Below are 11487 nucleotides of genomic sequence, written 5' to 3' on the forward strand. Positions count from 1 at the left end.
AAACGTTATATTGTTCTTCTATCTATAACTGAACTATGGAAACATAGATTGTTGCGAAACACTTCTTCCACTGAACTTTATGGCATGAAAAACACGGAGCGCGATACGTGCACGTCTAACCACTAGCCATCTCACTACACTTTATCACTACACTACACTATTATTACAGTACTCTTCAGTATTCGGCGATCCTTATCATTGGAACGAAGTTATATCGCAGTGCGTTCTGTGTGTTTATCACTTTGGACATTGTTCCTCGAGAAACATTTTAATACAGTAGTAGTCCCCCCGTTATGTCCAGCCGAGTCAGCAAAAATTTTTGTGACGTCATAGGTCAAAGGTCAATGACCTTGGCCCGGGGTCAATGACCTAGGGGTACCTAGGACCACCCCCTCTAAATTTTGGCAGGGGTACCTTGGCCCACCCCCTAAATTTTGGCAGGGGTACATAGGACCACCCCCCTTAAATTTTGGAAATTGCCAAATCTAAAAATTGGGTATGGTAGCCTAGGACCATAGTATGTACCTCTAGCAGTATTCGGGGTTTATGTCGTTCCCTTTCATGGGTAAAAAATTGCCAAAAATTCAAATTTCGGAGGTTTTTGACCTAATTTATCCCCTTTGATGAGGTATTATTACCTTATATAGTTATATGGGCGTATACAGGGGTCCATTCCCTTTCATAAGACATGGGTATATTAATGCACCCCTTCAAAAATTTGGGAAGGGTACCAGGGCCCACCCCTTTAATTTTGGAAATTGACCAATTTCAACATTGGGTATTATAGTACAGGACCCTAATATGTATTATAATAAATTTGGGTGGTCCACCTCATTTCCTTCTAGGGGTACAAAATTGCCAAAAATATAAACGTAAGCAATACGTTATACCACGTGTTTGGTTTTTGGCTCAATTTATCCCCTTTGATGAGGTATTATTACCCTATATGGTTATATGGGCGTATACAGGGGTCCATTTCCTTTCATAAGACATGGGTATATTTGTGCACCCCTTGAAAAATTTGGGAGGGGTACTTTGGCCCACCCCTTAAATTTTGGAAATTGCTCATTTTATATATTTGGTATTATAGTACTGGACCCTAACATGTATTATGATAAATTTGGGTGGTCCACCTCGTTCCCTTTTAGGGGTACAAATTGCCAAAATATAAACGTAAGCAATACGTTGTACCACGTGTTTGGTCTTTTGACCCAATTTATCCTCTTGGATGAGGTTCTATTACCTTATATGGTTATATGGTTATTATAGGGGTCTATTTCCTATCATAAGACATAGGTACATTTGTGCACTCCTTTAAAAATTTCGGAGGGGTACTTTGGCCCACCCCTTAAATTTTAGAAATTGCTCATTTTATATATTTGGTATTATAGTACTGGACCCTAACATGTATTATGATAAATTTGGGTGGTCCACCTTGTTCCCTTTTAGGGGTACAAAATTGCCAAAATTTTAGTACAACCACGTGTTTGGTATTTGGTACATTTTATTCCCCTTTGATGAGGTCCTATTACCTTATATGGTTATATGGTCATGTATAGGGGTTCATTATCTATCATAAGACATAGGTACATTGGTGCACCCCGGGATGGGTACCTTGGCCCACCCCTTAAATTTTGGAAATTGCCCAATTTAAACATTTGGTATTATAGTACAGGACCTCAATATGTTTCGGTGTTTCTATTGTTAAATTTTTAAGTACAACCACGTGTTCGGTTATTGACTCAATGTATCCTATTTGATAAGGTATGGACGGGTATCCCCTTTCAATTTGGTAGGACCATTCGGGTGTAGTACAGTCACGTGATCGATGATTTGGTTTTAATGTGCGACGAGGTCCCTGGTCAATGTTCTCTAGGAATTAGGTGGAAACTTTGTACATGATTCTTGGCATTTAAAACTTTTTTTTTTCAACTTTTCAAACTAAAAAAAATCAAAACAAAAATTGAAACGAAAACTTTTAAACAAAAATCTTGAAACTAAAAAATTTTTCAAAACAAAAATTTGAAACGAAAAATTTTGAAACGAAAAAAGTTGAAACAAAAATTTTGAAACAAAAAATTTTCAACCCAAAAAAATTTGAAACGAAAAATTTTCAAACAAAAAATTTTGTAACAATAAATTTACAAACAAAAATTTCAAAACAAATTTTAAACAAAAAATATTTGGAAACGAAAAACTTCAAAACAAAAATTTCGAACAAAAAATTTTAAACAAACAATTTTCAAACAAAATTTTGTAAATAGAATTTAAATCAAACAGTGATCAGCTTTCACGGTTAACCGTTAAACTTTATCCGGTTTTTAACTATTCGATTAACAAATAAATGGTTTTCAACTATTCGATTAACAAATAAACGGTTTTCAACTACTCGATAAACAGATGAACTGTTTCTTTCCTTTTCACACCAGTGAGTGCAAGAATTGTTGTACTCGCTTTAAATACGCATCATTTTTGAAACAAGGTGTTAGTGTTCATCATGGATACACAGTGGAAACATCCATTTACCTGTATTCTCGCAGGGCCTAGTGGGTGTGGAAAAACGTATTTTGTGAAGCGATTACTGTCACATCTCCCAACCATGATCAATGCAAAATTTCGTAAGATATATTGGTATTATGCAGAATGGCAAGACGTGTATGCAACAATGCCAGTTCCAGTAGAATTTCACGAAGGACTTCCACGAATGAAAGATTTTCAGCCTCAAGATGGACCACATTTGATTATTATTGATGACCATATGCGAGAAGTGAATAGTGATATTGTTGATATGTTCACAAAAGGATCACATCATCGAAATATTAGTGTGATTTTTATAACACAAAATGTATTTCATCAAAGTAAAGCAAATAGAAATATGAGTTTAAATTGTTCGTATTTGGTGTTGTTTAAAAATCCACGTGACAAGTCACAAATCAAGCATATGAGTTATCAAATCATGCCTGAGCATCCACTGTTTCTACAAGAAAGTTATGCAGACGCAACAAGAAATCCACATGGCTATTTACTGATGGATCTTAAACAAGATACACCCGATGAAATGCGATTTCGTACAAATATTTTTCCCGACGATTTGCATCATTACGTTTACGTACCAACAAAACATGTTTAAATTATTGTGCATGCGAAAAGAATGACTTAGTCTGTCACGATGTCTCCTACAGTGAAACACGCTGATCTGCTACGTGCTCTGCACAAAGCTAAACCAAGATTGCGTAAAGCTATTATTGCCAATGCAGACGCTTCATTAATTCATAGTATTTGTGAATGTTGTTATAATGTCTTAAAAGGCAATGTTCCACTGACAAGTGCGCAGAAGTCAAGATTAAAGCGTTACAAGAACACGCTCCGCTATCTCGTAGACAATACAAAATCATTGGATAAAAAGAAGAAACATTTAGCCGTACAACAAGGAGGATTCTTACCTGCATTACTTGCACCTATTGTAGGAAGTGTGTTATCCAGTATTTTGTTTAAACAATAAACATCATGGAACATAGCAAGAAGATGGTTTTAGTGCCACCAGAAATGCTTCAACGAATGCATGCATCATCATCCCGTGTGAGTGAAAATCGAGAATCTAATCTCGATCGTGAAATGCAATCCATATTGAATACATCGTATCCAAGTGATGAAGAAAAATGGAATCAGTACAATAGAATATTACAGAAATATCTTTATGTGATACGTAAACAAGAAGAACCAATACCACTTACAATTACATCAATGAAACCTGATGGTGACGTCCCGAATGTTGACGATAGCACGAAACAAGAAATTTTAGCCGCAATACCACAAATGTATCGTAAGAAAGCCGAACTACTATTCCGTCGTTTAAAACAAGATGACGCAATTACGTGGGATCATAAAGGAACAGTGTACATCAACAATAATAAACTACAAGGATACAATATTGTAGATTTAATGTGCGATGTGACTCGACCGAGGAAACATTCTAATCCTCAAGGCTGGGAATTGTTTTGCAACTACCTTGCATCGTCAAACACACCTCAAGAATTGATTGGTAATCCACGAAGATTAAACTATATTGTCAAGCATAATAGTACAACAGCATCTGAAGGATCTGCACCACCAAAACCGGCACCTGAATTATTTTCTTCCGGAGAAGAAGAAGAAGAAGATGATGATGATGATGATGTTTTAGAAGTCCGACCAAAAAGAAAACGTATCATTCCACAATGGTCAACGTACAAACCATGAACAAAAAGTTGAAATCCATTTATTACAATCCAGCACATCCTGCATCGTTTTCTACTGCAAAGAAATTATGGCAAGCCACAGGAAAATCTATACCTCTAGCCAAAATAAAACTTTGGTTAAACAAACAACCTACCTACACGTTACATCGTCCTGTACGTCGTCGTTTCCGTAGAGATTTTTATCTTGTCAACAATATTGATGATCAATGGGAATGTGATTTAAATGATTTACAATCACTTCAAAACTATAATGACAATTACCGCTATATTCTTACAGTGATTGATGTGTTTAGTCGGTACGGGTGGGCTGTACCACTAAAATCAAAAAGTGCCGAGGATATAGTGAATGCATTTGAAATGATTTTCCAGGACAGGAAACCAATTGTGCTACGTAGTGATCAAGGAACTGAATTTACCAACAAGACAGTACAAAAGTTTCTCAGGAAACACAACGTGCAACATGTTACAACAAAGGATCCAGATATTAAAGCCAGCATCGCAGAAAGATTTAATCAGACATTGAAACATCGTATGTGGAAATACTTTACCAAATATCAAACATACAATTACATCAAAGTATTGCCTTTACTTGTAAAAGCATACAATGAAAGTCGGCATTCCAGTATTAAAATGGCACCTGCAAACGTTTCTCAGGACAATTTACTGGAGGTGTGGCATAACTTATACGACAAAAAGCTACAACGTTCAAAACAAGATACGGATTTATCTGTTGGTGATACTGTTCGTATAAGTAAAACAAAACGTATCTTTGACAAGGGTTACCTCGAGAACTGGACTTGGGAAATATTCAGAGTAAAAGCCATTGTACCAAGAAACCCACCAGTGTATCGACTAGAGGATTTAAATCATCAACTTATCGATGGTGTTTTCTACAGAGAAGAATTACAACCAGTACCGCTCCCTTCGACGTTCCTCATCGATACAATATTACGTACAAGAACAAAAGGTCGCAGAAAGGAGTATCTCGTCCAGTGGAAAGGATATCCTTCCTCATTCAATTCGTGGATCCCTGCAACTTCATTGAAGAGGAAGAAGAATGGAACCTGATCAAGATTTTTACGTTACACTTCCCAGTAATAGTTCCATGGATTATTTTCCAGAAAATACATTGACTTCATATATTACGAAATTACAACGACGTGTAGAGTTTCGCCAGAAATGGGATGTGGCAATTGTAGAGATTCATTATCCACATTCTTTGCTGAACATTAACAGTAAAAACAATAAAATATATTACAAATCATCAAGTAGTAATGATCAGGAACCGTGGAAGGTTGTAACGATCCCTGTACGCTATTATAACAATATACGGGATCTTATTCATGCAATTAATATACATCATAAAGAAACCAATTTATTTATATCTCATGACGCAACTAATAATATATGCCTCATAAGACATCCCAAAAAGGAAATCCATACTTCTGTACAATTGTCACCAAGTGTTAGTTTAATGCTTGGATTTGACCCGAAAAGTGATTTAAAAGATATGGAGAAGGGACAATATACACCGGATGTACGATTAGGCTTACCATCACAAATGTACGTCTATTGTGACATTATTGAATCTGTCATTGTTGGAGATACAATGGTACCCTTGCTACGAATTGTCAACATGGATCCTGTGAATCATACTTTTGGAAGTCATGCAGTACAAATCTTTAATCCTGCACATTATGTTCCGGTGGAAAAAATGAATTTTGAGCAAATACAAATCGATATAAGGGATAGCACAGGTCATCCTATGCCATTCACCTTTGGAACGGTGTGTACAAAACTACATTTCCGTCGTCGTCGTCATGACTGATCCGTATTTGCAATACTACCAAAAACAAGCGTTATCCGGTATCGGCAACGTCTATGTGGGAAGTCCCTATCAAGCAGGACATGGCATTGGAAGTTTCCTTGGTGGCTTATTTCGTTCAGTGTTACCACTTGTGAAGCAAGGCGCTAAAACTGTGGGAAAAGAATTATTAAAATCAGGTGCCAAAATGATTAATGATGTTGTGATCTCGAATCAACCGTTGGAAGAATCGTTTCATCAACGGATGCAAGAGGCAAAAACAAATTTACAAGAAAAAGCTAAAAACAAGTTGAAAACTATGCTGGGAAGTGGATATCATAAACGAAAATGGGATGACTGCTCTCAGTTTGAGGTTGACCTTCCAACGATCAACAACACCATCAATCCTACAAAGAGACGTAAATTATCACATAAGAAGAAGAAGAGATCATTGGCATCGTCACCAGATATTTTTGATTAATTCAACGATGGCTTTCTTACATCATCAATCCTGTGAATGTGTAAAAAGTGAATTGGACATTTTTTCAACGTTGCCCACGCAAACCAGTGTTCTGGACAATCGTATTATTGGCTACAAACCAATTAGTTCAATAGCTGAAAATTCACCAATAGAATTTGTAGTGAGTGGTAGCAGTGATGAATACATTGATTTGCCACAAACCTTATTATACATCCAAGCACAAATTGTGAAACCAGATGGTTCCTCCTTCATCAATACGGATAAAGCAATTGCACCTGTCAATGATTTTCTAAATGCTATGTTTAGTGAAGTACAAATCTACTTGAACAATAAACTGATTTCATTTCCGTCACATAATCATCCATATCGTTCGTACATGGAAAAACTGCTCAATTATAGTGATGGAGCTAAAAATACACATTTGCAAACAGCAATGTGGTTTCAAGATACGGCTGGTCATATGAACGCAACCACAAGTGAGAACAAAGGATTTCAACAACGCTATGAACTGACAAAACAAAGTATGAAATTCGATATGATTGGACATCTTCATTGTGACATTTTTAATCAAGATAAATTTTTAATTCATGGAGTGGAATTACGTGTGAAACTTATTCCTGCAAAGCCAAACTTTTGTCTCATGGCCGGTGAAAGTGGTGTCAGTGCAAAAATCAATATTCTAGATGCATCGTTGCAGGTGAAAAAAGTCAGCATCAGCCCTAGTGTCAAATTGGCACACAATAAAATTTTACAATCTACACCGGCAAAGTATCCTCTGACAAGGGTTCAAATGAAATCATTTACCATCCCGAGGGATATACAATCCAAAACTATTGATAACCTGTTTATGGGAACATTGCCAAATCGTATTATTGTAGGATTTACATCGAATGAAGCATCCAGTGGAACTATTACCACCAATCCATTTGAATTTCAACATCTAAACATTAATTTCTTTACATTGTACGTGGATGGAAAAGCTGTACCTTCAAAACCATTGCAACCCAACTTTGAAGAAAATCTCTACATTTCATCGTACCACACATTGTTCTCAGGCTCTGGCATACATTTTACCAATACTGGAAGTACAATTTCAAGAGCCGACTACAAGAATGGATATACACTGTTTGTATTTGACCTAACTCCCGATTCTTCTGCTGGAGATTGTCACTATTGGAATTTACAACGACATGGAGCCATCCGATTGGAAGTTCATTTCCAAGAAAAATTAGCACCTGCAAACTGTATTGTGTATGGAGAGTTTTCCTCACTCCTAGAGATAGACCACCAGCGCAACATTATCCTGGACTTTTAAATTACAAGGTACGTATACGTTATGTATCATTTCCATTCACGATGTTGAATACATTACAATTAGCTAGTGCTTTAAACGGTAGTCCATTATTCAGAAATCATTTTACCGGGGTATTTGCAAGCGATGAGTTGCCCTCACGGATTTCTCTTCCTCTGGCAATGATTGTAAATACAGATCCATCCACAAAACTAGGAAGTCATTGGATTGCAATTTATATTGATCATCGCGGTGTTGGAGAATATTTTGACAGCTATGGCCTTCCTCCTTATGTACCACAACATGTTGCATTCTTAAAACTTCATTGTATGTACTATAAATATAATAATAGCCAAATGCAAAGTCTTGGTTCATCCGTATGTGGCTATTATGCTTATTTTTATTTGTGCTGTAAAGCCCAAGGAAAATCTCTGCGTGAAATTCAATATTTGTTCACAACAGTACCCACGGTTAATGATCGTAGACTGCTGCAATATACCTTCCAGGTAATTTTATCATATTTATCATTGTAAGTGTATTTGTTTTATCATCATCTATTTCTATACTAATCATCTCTTTCCTCGTTCTTTTTTACAGAATTCACAATACGAAGCTTTGCAAACGGGTGCTATGCTGCAAAACATGGAAACAAATCATCGCAATCAAGAAGAGGAGGCAGTCTAATGAAGAAACCCAGCTCAATAAACAAACATTGTCAATAAGAAAGAAAAAGAAGAAACCAGAAAAATGAATAAAATACAATTTATGCTTATTTATGTGTTTTTATTGTCCATTCCATATACAACGTTATCAGATTCTCCTAAAGAACTGTGCGATATAAGACGAGAACCCTGTGCAAAGTTTCCACCTAATTCCTAGAGAACATTGACCAGGGACCTCGTCGCACATTAAAACCAAATCATCGATCACGTGACTGTACTACACCCGAATGGTCCTACCAAATTGAAAGGGGATACCCGTCCATACCTTATCAAATAGGATACATTGAGTCAATAACCGAACACGTGGTTGTACTAAACAAATTTGGTAATAGGACCACCGAAACATATTGAGGTCCTGTACTATGCTTCAATTGGACAATTTCAGTGGACCCCCATTGCCAAAATTTAAGAAGGGTGCCCATGTCTTATGATAAGAAATGAACCCCTGTAATCATAGAATCTCATCAAAGGGGATAAAATGGACCAAAAAAAACAAACACGTGGTACAACGTTTATATTTTGGCAATTTTTGTACCCCTAAAAGGGAACGATGTGGACCATCCAAATTTATCATGATACATATTGAGGTCCTGTACTATAATACCAAATGTTGAAATTGGGCAATTTCCAAAATTTAAGGGGTGGACCAAGGTACCCCTCCCGGGGTGCACCAATGTACCCATGTCTTATAATAGATAATGGACCCCTATACATGACCATATAACCATATAAGGTAATAGGACCTCATCCAAGGGAATAAAATGAGCCAAAAAACCAAACATGTGGTTGTACTAAAATTTGGCAATTTTGTACCCCTAAAAGGGAACGAGGTGGACCACCCAAATTTATCATAATACATGTTAGGGTCCAATACTATAATACCCAATGTTGAAATTGGGCAATTTCCAAAATTTAAGGGGTGGGCCATGGTACCCTTCCCAAATTTTTCAAGGGGTGCATTAATATACCCATGTCTTATGAAAGGTAATGGACCCTTATACATGACCATATAACCATATAAGGTAATAACATCTCATCAAAGGGGATAAATTGAGCCAAAAACCAAACACGTGGTACAACGTATTGCTTACGTTTATATTTTGGCAATTTGGTACCCCTAAAAGGAAACGAGGTGGACCATCCAAATTTATCATAATACATATTAGGGTCCTGTACTATAATACCAAATGCTGAAATTGGGCAATTTCCAAAATTGAAGGGGTGGGCCAAGGTACCCCTCCCAAATTTCTCAAGGGGTGTACAAATATACCCATGTCTTATGAAAGGTAATGAACCCCTGTATACGCCCATATAACTATATAAGGTAATAAATAACACCTCATCAAAGGGGATAAATTAGGTCAAAAACCCCCGAAATTTGAATTTTTGGCAATTTTTTACCCATGAAAGGGAACGACATAGACACCCAATACTGATAGAGGTACATACTATGATCCTAGGCTACCATACCAAATTTTTAGATTTGGCAATTTCCAAAATTTAAGGGGGGTGGTCCTATGTACCCCTGCCAAAATTTAGGGGGTGGGCCAAGGTACCCCTGCCAAAATTTAGAGGGGATGGTCCTAGGTACCCCTAGGTCATTGACCCCGGGCCAAGGTCATTGACCTTTGACCTATGACGTCACAAAAATTTTTGCTGACTCGGCTGGACATAACGGGGGGACTACTACTAATACACTGACAAACTTAGACACATTAGAGCCAAATAATCACTCACCCACAATTTGGCTTCTCTAAAGATCTTTAATAGTGTCTCACAACCGTATGCCCGCTTCAACATACACATCCCTCTACCCCACCTGACGTACTACTGTTAATTAGGAAACACATCACCAATATTTATACTCATTGTTACAACTGCAAATGTCAAGTAACACAAACAATACTTCCATTATTTGGACAACGATCTGTACATGTATCTAATATTACAATTCAGCAAATTAATGATTTACTATACTTGCTTCTTAGATAAGCTCTTCACTATTATCGTCTATCATTGTAATCATTTACCTTCTTCTTCCTTTTTCTTCCACCATATTTTTATAATATAATTCCGAGTACTATTTTTCCGAGATCACTTTTCTTGACCACATTTTAATTACTGCAAATATTCTTACTTTTCTCCTCCGAAGCATAAGTTTATTGGATATTCTCTGTTAATATTTCCTTTCTTTTCTTTCACTCGATCTCAAGTTTTATCGTATGGATGGTTTTGTCTCTTGTTCTATGCCTTTGTCTGGGGTCTTTTTTAAAAAGTATTACTCTGCTGAAATTCAGAGTTCTCCATCACGAACAGGATTCTGCCCTCTTTTGAATATTTGGCACGAAGCCACGGCACAACCTCTCATGCACAGAAGCTTTGTTCGTTGCAAGCTCTCTTGTGCATTTTGGCTTATTCAGAATATTCTCGCTTCACATCCTAATGTAAAGTATACACTTATGTGATGCTTATATATTGCTTAACAAAGCAGAAGAGTAAGCATTAATTCAGTTTTTTTCAAACTTTTAAATAATATTCATTAGCGTCGAAAGAAACTACTTTTTTTTTTGTTACGTCAAGCACAAACTATAGATATTTCTGAATTTAAATCAATATTTTATATTAGGTTGTTCTAATTTACAAAACATTATCATACCTTTTATTGGCCGATTTCAAAGAAAGGAGGACGATCTCAAGTTGATTTTATACAGAGGCGGAACCTCGGGGGTCCAACGAGTCCAATCCCAACTCAAAACTTCCTATTTCATCATACACTTGCCGACTTTCTCAATATAACTATGCTTTTTTAGCAGGAAAATGATTGAAGTAGCAGGAAAATTTGATCTTATACATTATCTGTGCTCTTTCTCTTATAAAAACAATCTAGTTTTATCAACTCCCCCCCTCCTCCGAAAATATAGATGGAAGTATTTTACAATTACTTATCGCCT

The sequence above is a fragment of the Thermobia domestica genome, chromosome 10 (assembly GCF_964235325.1).
Source record: "Thermobia domestica chromosome 10, izTheDome1.hap1.1, whole genome shotgun sequence".
Taxonomy (NCBI): Eukaryota; Metazoa; Arthropoda; class Insecta; order Zygentoma; family Lepismatidae; genus Thermobia; species Thermobia domestica.